Source organism: Aquarana catesbeiana, linkage group LG09 (genome assembly GCF_042186555.1).
Source record: "Aquarana catesbeiana isolate 2022-GZ linkage group LG09, ASM4218655v1, whole genome shotgun sequence".
Classification (NCBI taxonomy): domain Eukaryota; kingdom Metazoa; phylum Chordata; class Amphibia; order Anura; family Ranidae; genus Aquarana; species Aquarana catesbeiana.
Window position 1 is genome coordinate 215,398,279 of NC_133332.1, and position 13,331 is coordinate 215,411,609.

The 13,331-nt window shown below is 49.9% G+C and overlaps 1 non-coding gene across 1 annotated transcript; it reads right to left on the reverse strand.

The window, feature by feature from the left end:
- Positions 1-5,080: 5,080 nt before the first annotated feature.
- On the reverse strand, positions 5,081-5,152 carry TRNAE-UUC (transfer RNA glutamic acid (anticodon UUC)). Its single transcript has one exon. It is a non-coding gene; the product is annotated as a tRNA-Glu (tRNA).
- Positions 5,153-13,331: the final 8,179 nt, after the last annotated feature.

Sequence of the window (13,331 nt, forward strand, 5' to 3'; positions counted from 1 at the left end):
AGCCACTTAGAGGAAAGATTTTAGCTGAAGGGCCTGGATCTACTGTTTATGTATTATTAGAAGGAGCAGATAATCCGCTTTGTTTTCCACTCCACAGGCTGACTCCGATTTGATCCATAGGACATGATGGAAAGAATGACGGAAGATCGCAAGAGCTGTGGAGAGCAAGGCCTTTAATGAATTAAAAACTGGACTTGTTTCTAAAGAATATCAATGCTACACTACCAGGTGTAAAAAAATTGGACTTTGTAGGCACCAGTCATAAAATCAAATACCAAAATTTTTATTTATACAGAAATACAAACATACATATTGTTAAAACATTGCAGCTTGTTGCAAAACAATGACACATGCTCTCTCATATATACATCAAAGCACAAAGAGGGGTACCCCTTAAAGCAAAGGGAACAACAGAGGTTACCACCCCTTATTGGGCATAGGAAACATCAAACCAGTGAATTTTGGTATTTGATTTTATGGTACATACAAAGTCCAATTTTTTTACACCTGGTAGTGTAGCATTGATAATCTGTAGACGTAGGACGTTGGCACTGCTCTATCCATTAAATCTCCACAGACCATCCTGTGATGAGATTTGGCACCCCGTTTTAAAATTCTATTGTTTCTAAAGAACTTTAGAATGGACTTTCTAATTAATTTTTAAAGACTGAAACACCTTCTCAATGACAGAAATATGGGAGGTGTTGCATTCAAGGAAAATGAATGTTTAGAATGAGTTTTCTTAGTAATGAAATTATTTTCTGTATGGAGTCTGAAAGAAAAAAATCTAGGGAGGAATGTGTTGCGTTTGTTAAAAATATGATTTTTTTGTATTAATGAGACATAAGATACATGGGACAGTATTACAATAGTGAGTTTGTCAGATTACTGTCAGTTTTTTTGGCTTGAGTAGATTTCTCAAACAAATGCTGTTTCATACAATGGGGTTAGATACCATTGTTGTATTCAATTGACAGTTTGAATAGGCTGTTGTCTCTATAGCTACAGTAAACAAGTAAGAGAGGGTCTCTCAAAATGAAAGAATGACTGTTTGTTATGGAAACAAGTTTGTAACCATTAACTTTTGTCAACAAACTTGTACAAATAAAAAGGGGTGAGCAGAGACTGGGACACACATCATCATGCTTTGAAGATTAGAAGTCACTCATGATACAAGAACAGTGCCTGATTTCCAGAAGAATCATTGCCAATGGAGATCACAAACATACAGTAACAGAAGATAAGTAGCATTTAAGTGTATTTGTACTGGTATAGACCATAGGCTGTTCATTTGCTATGCATTTTGCTTGTTATAGATATCTGTTAGTCTTGTATTGTATTCCTAATATTGTAATAGTTTTGCATGTACAGCATGTTTGTATAGTAAAAGTACATTCACACACTGCAGAAGTCTCAGCTTCCTTGCTTATACCACAGAGTAACCTTGCTAGATAGAGGCAAGCAAAACACTTTTTATTTATTTTTTTAAAATTATGTTTATTGCTACCACAAGGGAAGAAAAACATCCCTTATGAAAGCATGGGTCGTGACTAGGGTTGCCACCTTTTCTTCAAGCCAAACCGAACACTTTCGCGGTGCACGGCAATTTTTTTGTAGTACACGCTATAGAATTGTAAAATACCTTGGGTTACCCAAAGAGAGTAGTAATGAGGTGTGCTACGGTGAACAGCGGCTATGGCCAAATTGCATTAACAGTGGGGGGGACTTAAAGGGGCATGGTTAAATAAAACAAAAGCATTAGTGTACCCATAAAATATGATTCGATTAATAAAAGAAATGTCAGTTAAAATACTGCTGATATTGTCAGCCAGTAGAGCAGTGGACGGTGTCAGAAGATCAGTGGATGGCATCAGTAGAGCAGAGGACGGTGTCAGTAGGGCAGTGGATGGTGTCAGTAGGGCAGTGGACGGTGTCAGTAGGGCAGTGGACGGTGTCAGTAGAGCAGTGGACGGTGTCAGTAGACTTTGTCAGTAGGGCAGTGGACGGTGTCAGTAGGGCAGTGGACAGTGTCAGTAGAGCAATGCACGGTGTCAGTAGACGTTGTCAGTAGGGCAGTGGACGGTGTCAGTAGGGCAGAGGACGGTGTCAGTAGGACAGTGGACGGTGTCAGTAGAGCAGTGGACGGTGTCAGTAGACCAGTGGATGGTGTCAGTAGAGCAGTGGACGGTGTCAGTAGAACAGAGGACGGTGTCAGTAGAGCAGTAAATGTGTCAGTAGGGCAGAGGACGGTGTCAGTAGAGCAGTGGACTCTGTCAGTAGAACAGAGGACAGGTGTCAGTAGAGCAGTGGACGGTGTCAGTAGAGCAGAGGACAGGTGTCAGTAGAGCAGTGGATGGTGTCAGTAGGGCAGAAGGCAGTATCAGTAGAGCAGAGGACAGGTGTCAGTAGTGCAGTGGACGGTGTCAGTAGAGCAGAGAACAGGTGTCAGTAGAGCAGTGGACGGTGTCAGTAGGGCTGTGGACGTTGTCAGTAGGGCAGTGGACGGTGTCAGTAGAGCCGTGGACGGTGTCAGTAGGGCAGAGGACAGTGTCAGTAGGACAGTGGACGGTGTCAGTAGAGCAGTGGACGGTGTCAGTAGACCAGTGGATTGGGGTCAGTAAAGCAGTGGACGGTGTCAGTAGAACAGAGGACGGTGTCAGTAGGGCAGTAAACGGTGTCAGTAGGGCAGAGGACGGTGTCAGTAGAGCAGTGGACGGTGTCAGTAGAACAGAGGACAGGTGTCAGTAGAGCAGTGGACGATGTCAGTAGAGCAGAGGACGGTGTCAGTAGGGCAGTGGATGGTGTCAGTAGGGCAGAAGATGGTATCAGTAGAGCAGAGGACAGGTGTCAGTAGTGCAGTGGACGGTGTCAGTAGAGCAGAGGACAGGTGTCAGTAGAGCAGTGGACGGTGTCAGTAGGTCTGTGGACATTGTCAGTAGGGCAGTGGACGGTGTCAGTACCCATAAAATATGATTCGATTAATAAAAGAAATGTCAGTTAAAATACTGCTGATATTGTCAGCCAGTAGAGCAGTGGACGGTGTCAGAAGATCAGTGGATGGCATCAGTAGAGCAGAGGACGGTGTCAGTAGAGCAGTGGATGGTGTCAGTAGGGTAGTGGACGGTGTCAGTAGGGCAGTGGACAGTGTCAGTAGAGCAATGCACGGTGTCAGTAGACGTTGTCAGTAGGGCAGTGGACGGTGTCAGTAGGGCAGAGGACGGTGTCAGTAGGACAGTGGACGGTGTCAGTAGAGCAGTGGACGGTGTCAGTAGACCAGTGGATGGTGTCAGTAGAGCAGTGGACGGTGTCAGTAGAACAGAGGACGGTGTCAGTAGAGCAGTAAATGTGTCAGTAGGGCAGAGGACGGTGTCAGTAGAGCAGTGGACTCTGTCAGTAGAACAGAGGACAGGTGTTAGTAGAGCAGTGGACGGTGTCAGTAGAGCAGAGGACAGGTGTCAGTAGAGCAGTGGATGGTGTCAGTAGGGCAGAAGGCAGTATCAGTAGAGCAGAGGACAGGTGTCAGTAGTGCAGTGGACGGTGTCAGTAGAGCAGAGAACAGGTGTCAGTAGAGCAGTGGACGGTGTCAGTAGGGCTGTGGACGTTGTCAGTAGGGCAGTGGACGGTGTCAGTAGAGCCGTGGACGGTGTCAGTAGGGCTGTGGACGGCGTCAGTAGAGCAATGCGCGGTGTCAGTAGACGGTGTCAGTAGGGCAGAGGACAGTGTCAGTAGGACAGTGGACGGTGTCAGTAGAGCAGTGGACGGTGTCAGTAGACCAGTGGATTGGGGTCAGTAGAGCAGTGGACGGTGTCAGTAGAACAGAGGACAGTGTCAGTAGGGCAGTAAACGGTGTCAGTAGGGCAGAGGACGGTGTCAGTAGAGCAGTGGACGGTGTCAGTAGAACAGAGGACAGGTGTCAGTAGAGCAGAGGACGATGTCAGTAGAGCAGAGGACGGTGTCAGTAGGGCAGTGGATGGTGTCAGTAGGGCAGAAGATGGTATCAGTAGAGCAGAGGACAGGTGTCAGTAGTGCAGTAGACGGTGTCAGTAGAGCAGAGGACAGGTGTCAGTAGAGCAGTGGACGGTGTCAGTAGGTCTGTGGACATTGTCAGTAGGGCAGTGGACGGTGTCAGTAGAGCCGTGGACGGTGTCAGTAGGGCCATGGACGGTGTCAGTAGAGCAGAGGACGGTGTCAGTAGGGCAGTGGATGGTGTCAGTAGAGCAGAGGACGGGGGTTGCTGGTGATCTGGAGCCTGGGACTGGTCTAGAGCACAGCTGTCAAAACCCGGGCTGTCCAGGTCATTCCCGTACAAGTAGCAACCCTATCCACCGTATATACCCAGATCTAGAGGTGTGTGTGAGTGTAATATTCCTAATGGGGGGGGGTATGGGTGTAATATTCCTGATGGGGGGGGGGGGTATGGGTGTAATATTCCTGCTGGGTGGGAGTATTGGTGTAATATTCCTGCTGGGGGGAGTATGGGTGTATTATTCCTGCTGGGGGGAGTATCGGATGTAATATTCCTGCTGGGGGGAGTATGGGTGTAATATTCCTGCTGGGGGGACGTCTGTGCAGGAAGTTCTTGTCGTATGATAGACAAGGCAAGGCTCTGTTCACACCTAGGTGTTCCGGATTCCCGAATTGCCGCAAAACACAGCACACGCTTGCGTTCCCTTTACTTTCAATATCACCCCAGTCAAGGCGTGTTTTGCCGCAATTGTCACCTGACAAATTGCAGGACTGCTTTTGGGAAACAGGCATCCCGCAATTTTGTTTGCGCGATTTGTCAGGTGACAATACTGTCCCATGATTGGGGTGCTATTGAAACTAACAGGATCACAAACATGCGGCAATTTGGGAATCGCAATAATTCCACCCGCGATCCAGAATGCCTAGGTGTGAACGCAGCTTAAGCGTCTTTTATCTGTTGATGGGTTCACCTTCTATAGATTCTGGGGTAACATTTTCTTCCTCAAACATTCCACACATTCACTTCATTCTTTATTCCACCGCTAATATACAGTATGCTCCGCATTGACCTTGTATAGCGCTTTTCTCTCCGAGGACTCCAAGTATTACAGATGGCGTTGGCCGGGAATGGAACCCAGGTCAGCTGCTTGAAAGGCAGCTATGCTCACCACTGCACCACCAACGCAAGGTAGCATGTCTTTGTAGTGTGGGAGGAAACCCACGCAAGCACAGGGAGAACATGCAAACTCTATGCAGATAGCGTCCTGGTCAGGATTTGAACCATGGACCCCAGTGCTGCAAGGCTAACCCCTAAGCCTCTGTGCTGCCATATGCGGCTTCTGTTCTCTAAGGCCCGTCCCCGCACAAGCACAGGGAGAACATGCAAACTTTATGCAGATAGTGTCCTGGTCAGTATTTGAACCATGGACCCCAGTGCTGCAAAGCTAACCCTTAAGCCTCTGTTCTGCCCATATGCGGCCGCTGTTCTCTAAGGCCCGTCCCCGCTGAGCAGAGTACATCAGTTATGTCCACTCAAAGCGCCTCTAGAAGAAATCCAAACTTATCATTAACTACAATCTATATACAGTATATAACACTCCAAAACACACCCAAAGAATAACACACACCTCCACAACATATACAAACTTATCGTAATCTACAGTTTATAACACTCCTATAATAAAATGCACCCAAATAACAATAAAGAGGGGTATAGTGGTCCCCAAATTAGCAACACAATGGAGCTAATTATTCCATTCACACTTAGGTCTTATCAGGGCTTTTTTTCTCGGAGAATAGGTGCAGGAACTCCCCCCGTCTGAGTCACCCCTTGTCTCTGCCCCTTACCCACCTCTGACCACCGTCCCTTGATTCCACCCCCTACCCACCTACCAGTACTGCCCCTTTTAAAAGAATACAGAATCAAATATCATTTTGTGGTGCTAAATCATTTGTATGGAACATGGTAATGATAAATAGAAAAGCAGTAAAATAGATCCCCTGCAGCCAGCAACAATAGAATCCCAGCAATAGATCTCCACACAACAATAGACTCCCCCAGCAACAATGGACTCCACCCCAACAACAATAGATTCCCTGCAGCAACAGTGAACCACCCACAACAAAATATCACACCCAGTAACAAAATATCCACCCAAACAACATTAGACCCCCCCAGCAGCAACAACAGATCTCTCAGCAGCCAGCAACATAAGACCACCCCCCAGAAACAATAGATTCCCCATCAGCAACAATACCCTCACAAAAAATCAGATCCCCACCAGTGACAATAGATCCCCCAGCAGACAACATCAATAGACCCTCCAGCACACCCCATGCTATTACATAGATTCAGTGCTGGAGGTGCTGGAACTGTGTTCCCCCGCGTTCTTGCTGAATAAAAGCCCTGGGCCTTATTCACATGGAGGGTATGAATCCGTACCCCATGGGAGGGCCGTGTTTATCGGAATGGGGATGCACAGGTGTTCCCAGCATCCCATGTAGGCACTCCCATTGCTGTCCACTGGGGTGCAGCGGTTGTACCCGATGTGACATCTGTGTGGGTGCTGGTGCATGGCCCCGAACACACCCAGGGTGCGTCTGCGCAACTGCACCCACATGGATGTCCTTTTTGGGGTAAACACAGCCCCAACACAGGGTACAGATTCATACACCCCGTGTGAGTGAGGCCTTGGACTTCTCCATATAGGACCTCACTGGCAGGAAGAGTTCTCATTTCTCCAGCAGAGAAAGCCTAAAGAAAGCTGGAAAGACTCCTCCCACCTCTGAAGACAAAAGGAGTTCCAACCTCCCTTCATAGCCGGTCCAACACACGCCTCAAAAACATACCAGCCTTAAACCTCCCCTCATAGCCGGTCCAACACACGCCTCAAAAAAATACCGGCCTCCAATCTCCCCTCAAAGCCGGTCCAACACGCGCCTCAAAAACATATCGGCCTTCAATCACCCCTCATAGCCGGTCAAACACTCGCCTCAAAAACATACCGGCCTCCAACCCCCCCTCATAGCTGGTCCAACACACACCTCAAAAACATGCCAGCCTCCAACCTTCCGTCATAGCTGGTTCCAACACACGCCTTAAAAACATACCGGCCTCCAACCTTCTCTCATAGCCAGTCCAACACACGCCTCAAAAACATACCGGCCTCCAACCTCCCCTCATTGCCGGTCCAACACACGCCTCAAAAACATACCGGCCTCCAACCTCCCCTCAAAGCCGGTCCAACACGCACCTCAAAAACATATCGGCCTTCAACCACCCCTCATAGCCGGTCAAACACTCGCCTCAAAAACATACCGGCCTCCAACCCCCCCTCATAGCTGGTCCAACACACGCCTCAAAAACATGCCAGCCTCCAACCTTCCGTCATAGCTGGTTCCCCCACACGCCTCAAAAACATACCGGCCTCCAACCTTCTCTCATAGCCAGTCCAACACACGCCTCAAAAACATACCGGCCTCCAACCTCCCCTCATTGCCGGTCCAACACAAGCCTCAAAAGCCTACCAGCCTCAAAACTTCACAACATAATCAATTACTTAATGTCGATCGACAATACATCGATCAAACATAATCACCTGTAAAAAAAAGTGTCTGAGATGTTGGTGGTAAACGCCTGCTAGGGCCGGGGGGAACCAAACCCAGTCCTTCAAAAGCTACCTCATATCCAAAAGTTGCCAAGAGTGTAAATGTAGACCTTAAGCTTTAAGGTTAATCAAAAATATCACATTCTAAAGGGAAAAGTATAACAAGGGGGAGGGGAAGTATGGAAGAGGGAGGGAGGGAGGAAAGGAGGGGGAGGTTGGGGGTAAGGAAGGGGTGTGGGGGTCCCCCCCAACCCTTACCCCCTTCATCCTCCATCCTTCCCCCCCCCCCTTTTCCTCCCTCTCTCCTTCTTCCATACTCCCCCTTGTTCTACCTTTCCCTTTACAATAAGATATTTTTGATTAACCTTAAAGCTTAATGTCTACATTTACACTCTTGGCAACTTTTGGATATGAGGCAGATTTTGGAGGATTTGGTTCGGTTCCCCCTGTGCTTAGCAGGATGTTTACCACCAACATCTCAGGTACTTTTTTTAGAGGTGATTATGTTTGGGCAATGTATTGTCGAAAAGCTTCTGCAGAAGCTGCAGAAAGGTAGAGGGCTAATGGGAAGACCCTCAGGTTACTGGAGTGGCAGCCGCCATCAGTGTAGGGACCTGTGTTGGTATAGCTGTACCTGGTCCCTAGGAGGGTTCCTCAGACTTTTTGTAGAATCTTCTTCTAGGAAAAATCCAATTATCTTCTTTGTCCAACTACATTGATAGTTGGTGATTCAGAAGCTACAGAAAGGGAAATATAGAGCTGATGGGAAGACCCTCCCGTTACTGAAGTGGCAGCCGCCACCAGTGTAGGAACCTGTGTTGGTACAGCCGTACCTGGTCCTTGGAAGGGTTCCGCAGACTTTTTGTTGAGTCTTCTAGGAACAGCCAATTGTCTTGTTCTGCTACATTGATGGTGATTCAGAAGCTCCGAAAACAAAAATGGAGGCCTGATGGGAGGACCCTCTGGTTACTGGAGTGGCAGCAACCAGTGTAGGGACCTGTGTAGGTATAGCCGTACCTGGCCCCTGGAAGGGTTCCTCAAACTTTCTGTTGCGTCTTCTTCTAGGAACAGCCCATTGTCTTGTTTGTCCAGCTACATTGATGGTGATTCAGAAGCTCCAAAAACAAAAATGGAGGGCTGATGGGAAAAACTCCGGTTACTGAAGTGGCAGCCACCACCAGTGTAGGAACCTGTGTTGGTATAGCCATACCTGGTCCAGTGGCGTTGTTAGGTGAGTGCGGGGGGTGCGGGCCGCACCGGGTGACACCCGCCAGAGGGGTGACACCCGTAGGTAGCAGGCACACGCCGCTACACTGCCCGCTGCGGCTTGTGCTGTGTCCCTCAGCACAGCGGACTAAAGCCGCCTCCCCCTCCTCTCTGTTTACTTCACACAGGAGGAGGAGGAGCCCGAGGGACACACACGGCTGTGTGCATCTGTCCGCGCTGTTCTGAGGTCTGTAAACTTTATGCATTACATACAGTATGTGGGTGGACATCATGTGCAGGGGGATTCTATACTAATGGGGGGCGCTGCACTGGGGGATTCTATACTAATGGGGGCTCTGCACTGGGGGGATTCTATACTAATGGGGGCTCTGCACTGAGGGGGATTCTATACTAATGGGGGGCTCTGCACTGGGGGGATTCTATACTAATGGGGGGCTCTGCACTGAGGGGGATTCTATACTAATGGGGGCTCTGCACTGAGGGGGATTCTATACTAATGGGGGGCTCTGCACTGAGGGGGATTCTATACTAATGGGGGGCTCTGCACTGAGGGGGATTCTATACTAATGGGGGGCGCTGCACTGAGGGGGATTCTATACTAATGGGGGGCGCTGCACTGAGGGGGATTCTATACTAATGGGGGGCGCTGCACTGAGGGGGATTCTATACTAATGGGGGGCGCTGCACTGAGGGGGATTCTATACTAATGGGGGGTGCTGCACTGAGGGGGATTCTATACTAATGGGGGGCGCTGCACTGGGGGATTCTATACTAATAGGGGTTCTGCACTGGGGGGGATTCTATACTAATGGGGGGCTCTGCACTGAGGGGGATTCTATACTAATGGGGGGCTCTGCACTGAGGGGGATTCTATACTAATGGGGGGCGCTGCACTGGGGGATTCTATACTAATGGGGGCTCTGCACTGGGGGGATTCTATACTAAGGGGGGGCTCTGCACTGGGGGATTCTATACTAATGGGGGCTCTGCACTGGGGGGATTCTATACTAATGGGGGCTCTGCACTGAGGGGGATTCTATACTAATGGGGGGCGCTGCACTGGGGGATTCTATACTAATGGGGGCTCTGCACTAGGGGGATTCTATACTAATGGGGGGCTCTGCACTGAGGGGGATTCTATACTAATGGGGGCTCTGCACTGAGGGGGATTCTATACTAATGGGGGGCTCTGCACTGAGGGGGATTCTATACTAATGGGGGGCGCTGCACTGAGGGGGATTCTATACTAATGGGGGGCTCTGCACTGAGGGGGATTCTATACTAATGGGGGGCGCTGCACTGAGGGGGATTCTATACTAATGGGGGGCTCTGCACTGAGGGGGATTCTATACTAATGGGGGGCTCTGCACTGAGGGGGATTCTATACTAATGGGGGGCGCTGCACTGAGGGGGATTCTATATTAATGGGGGGCGCTGCACTGAGGGGGATTCTATACTAATGGGGGGCGCTGCACTGAGGGGGATTCTATACTAATGGGGGGCTCTGCACTGAGGGGGATTCTATACTAATGGGGGGTGCTGTACTGAGGGGGATTCTATACTAATGGGGGGCGCTGCACTGAGGGGGATTCTATACTAATGGGGGGCGCTGCACTGAGGGGGATTCTATACTAATGGGGGGCGCTGCACTGGGGGATTCTATACTAATGGGGGCTCTGCACTGGGGGGATTCTATACTAATGGGGGGCTCTGCACTGAGGGGGATTCTATACAAATGGGGGGCTCTGCACTGAGGGGGATTCTATACTAATGGGGGCTCTGCACTGAGGTCTGCACTGAGGGGGATTCTATACTAATGGGGGCTCTGCACTGAGGTCTGCACTGAGGGGGATTCTATACTAATGGGGGGCGCTGCACTGGGGGATTCTATACTAATGGGGGCTCTGCACTGGGGGGATTCTATACTAATGGGGGGCTCTGCACTGAGGGGGATTCTATACTAATGGGGGCTCTGCACTGAGGGGGATTCTATACTAATGGGGGCTCTGCACTGAGGGGGATTCTATACTAATGGGGGGCACTGCACTGAGGGGGATTCTATACTAATGGGGGGCTCTGCACTGAGGGGGATTCTATACTAATGGGGGCTCTGCACTGAGGTCTGCACTGAGGGGGATTCTATACTAATGGGGGGCGCTGCACTGGGGGATTCTATACTAATGGGGGCTCTGCACTGGGGGGATTCTATACTAATGGGGGGCTCTGCACTGAGGGGGATTCTATACTAATGGGGGCTCTGCACTGAGGGGGATTCTATACTAATGGGGGCTCTGCACTGAGGGGGATTCTATACTAATGGGGGGCACTGCACTGAGGGGGATTCTATACTAATGGGGGGCTCTGCACTGAGGGGGATTCTATACTAATGGGGGGCGCTGCACTGAGGGGGATTCTATACTAATGGGGGGCTCTGCACTGAGGGGGATTCTATACTAATGGGGGGCGCTGCACTGAGGGGGATTCTATACTAATGGGGGGCTCTGCACTGAGGGGGATTCTATACTAATGGGGGGCGCTGCACTGAGGGGGATTCTATACTAATGGGGGGCGCTGCACTGAGGGGGATTCTATACTAATGGGGGGCTCTGCACTGAGGGGGATTCTATACTAATGGGGGGCGCTGCACTGAGGGGGATTCTATACTAATGGGGGGCGCTGCACTGAGGGGGATTCTATACTAATGGGGGGCGCTGCACTGAGGGGGATTCTATACTAATGGGGGGCGCTGCACTGAGGGGGATTCTATACTAATGGGGGCTCTGCACTGGGGGGGGATTCTATACTAATGGGGGCGCTGCACTGAGGGGGATTCTATACTAATGGGGGCGCTGCACTGAGGGGGATTCTATACTAATGGGGGGTGCTGCACTGAGGGGGATTCTATACTAATGGGGGGCGCTGCACTGGGGGATTCTATACTAATGGGGGCTCTGCACTGGGGGGGATTCTATACTAATGGGGGGCTCTGCACTGAGGGGGATTCTATACTAATGGGGGGCTCTGCACTGAGGGGGATTCTATACTAATGGGGGGCGCTGCACTGGGGGATTCTATACTAATGGGGGCTCTGCACTGGGGGGATTCTATACTAATGGGGGGCTCTGCACTGAGGGGGATTCTATACAAATGGGGGGCGCTGCACTGAGGGGGATTCTACACTAATGGGGGCTCTGCACTGAGGGGGATTCTATACTAATGGGGGGCTCTGCACTGAGGGGGATTCTATACTAATGGGGGGCTCTGCACTGAGGGGGATTCTATACTAATGGGGGGCGCTGCACTGGGGGATTCTAAACTAATGGGGGCTCTGCACTGGGGGGGATTCTATACTAATGGGGGGCGCTGCACTGAGGGGGATTCTATACTAATGGGGGGCGCTGCACTGAGGGGGATTCTATACTAATGGGGGGCGCTGCACTGAGGGGGATTCTATACTAATGGGGGGCTCTGCACTGAGGGGGATTCTATACTAATGGGGGGCTCTGCACTGAGGGGGATGTCTATACTAATGGGGGCTCTGCACTGAGGGGGATTCTATACAAATGGGGGGCTCTGCACTGAGGGGGGAATCTATACTAATGGGGGGTCTGCACTGAGGGGGGATTCTATACTAATGGGGGGCTCTGCACTGAGGGGGGGATTTTATACTGATGGGGGAGTCTGCACTGACGGGGGATTCTATACTGATGGGGGTCAGCACTGGGGGGGGGTGTATGTACTGATGGGGCGGTCTGCACTGAGGTGGGAGGTTGATACTGATGGAGGGGGGTCTGCAGACTCTGTACTGAGGGAGGGTTTCTGTACTGATGGGTGGTCTGTACTGAGGGAGGGGGTCAGTACTTAGTGGGGGGTCTATACTGAGGAAAGGGGGTCTGCACTGAGCGGGGGTCTGTACTGATGGAGGGGGTCTGTACTGCGGGAGGGGACTCTGTACTTAGTGGGGGGGGTCTATATTGATGGAAGGGGGTCTGTACTGAGGTAGGGGGGCTATATTGATGGAGTGGGGTCTGTAGTTAGTGGAGGGGGGTCTGTACTGAGGTAGTTGGTGGAGGGGGGTGACACCAATTTTTTTGGCACCGGGTGACACCAACCCTAGTGACGCCACTGACCTGGTCCCTGGGAGGGTTCCTTAGACGTTTTGTTGAGTCTTCTAGGAACAGCCAATTGTCTTGTTTGACCAACTACATTAATAGTTGGTGATTCAGAAGCTGCAGAAAGGTAAATAGAGGGCTGATGGGAAGACCTTCACCACCTGATAGTGATTCAGGAGCTCCAAAAAACGAAAATGGAGGATGTTATATTCTTAATATTCAAAATTTTATTTTGATTTTAAAAAATATATTTCTGCAGAGTTCTCCCTTATGTAGTGTGAATGAGAGTATTTGAGTTAATGGTTTACAGATGTGACATTTGAACTAAGTTCTCAAAATTCTAGACATTTAATAGACATTTAATGGACATTGTAAATTTTATATATGTTTTTTAATGGTATTTTCTCATGTAACTGAT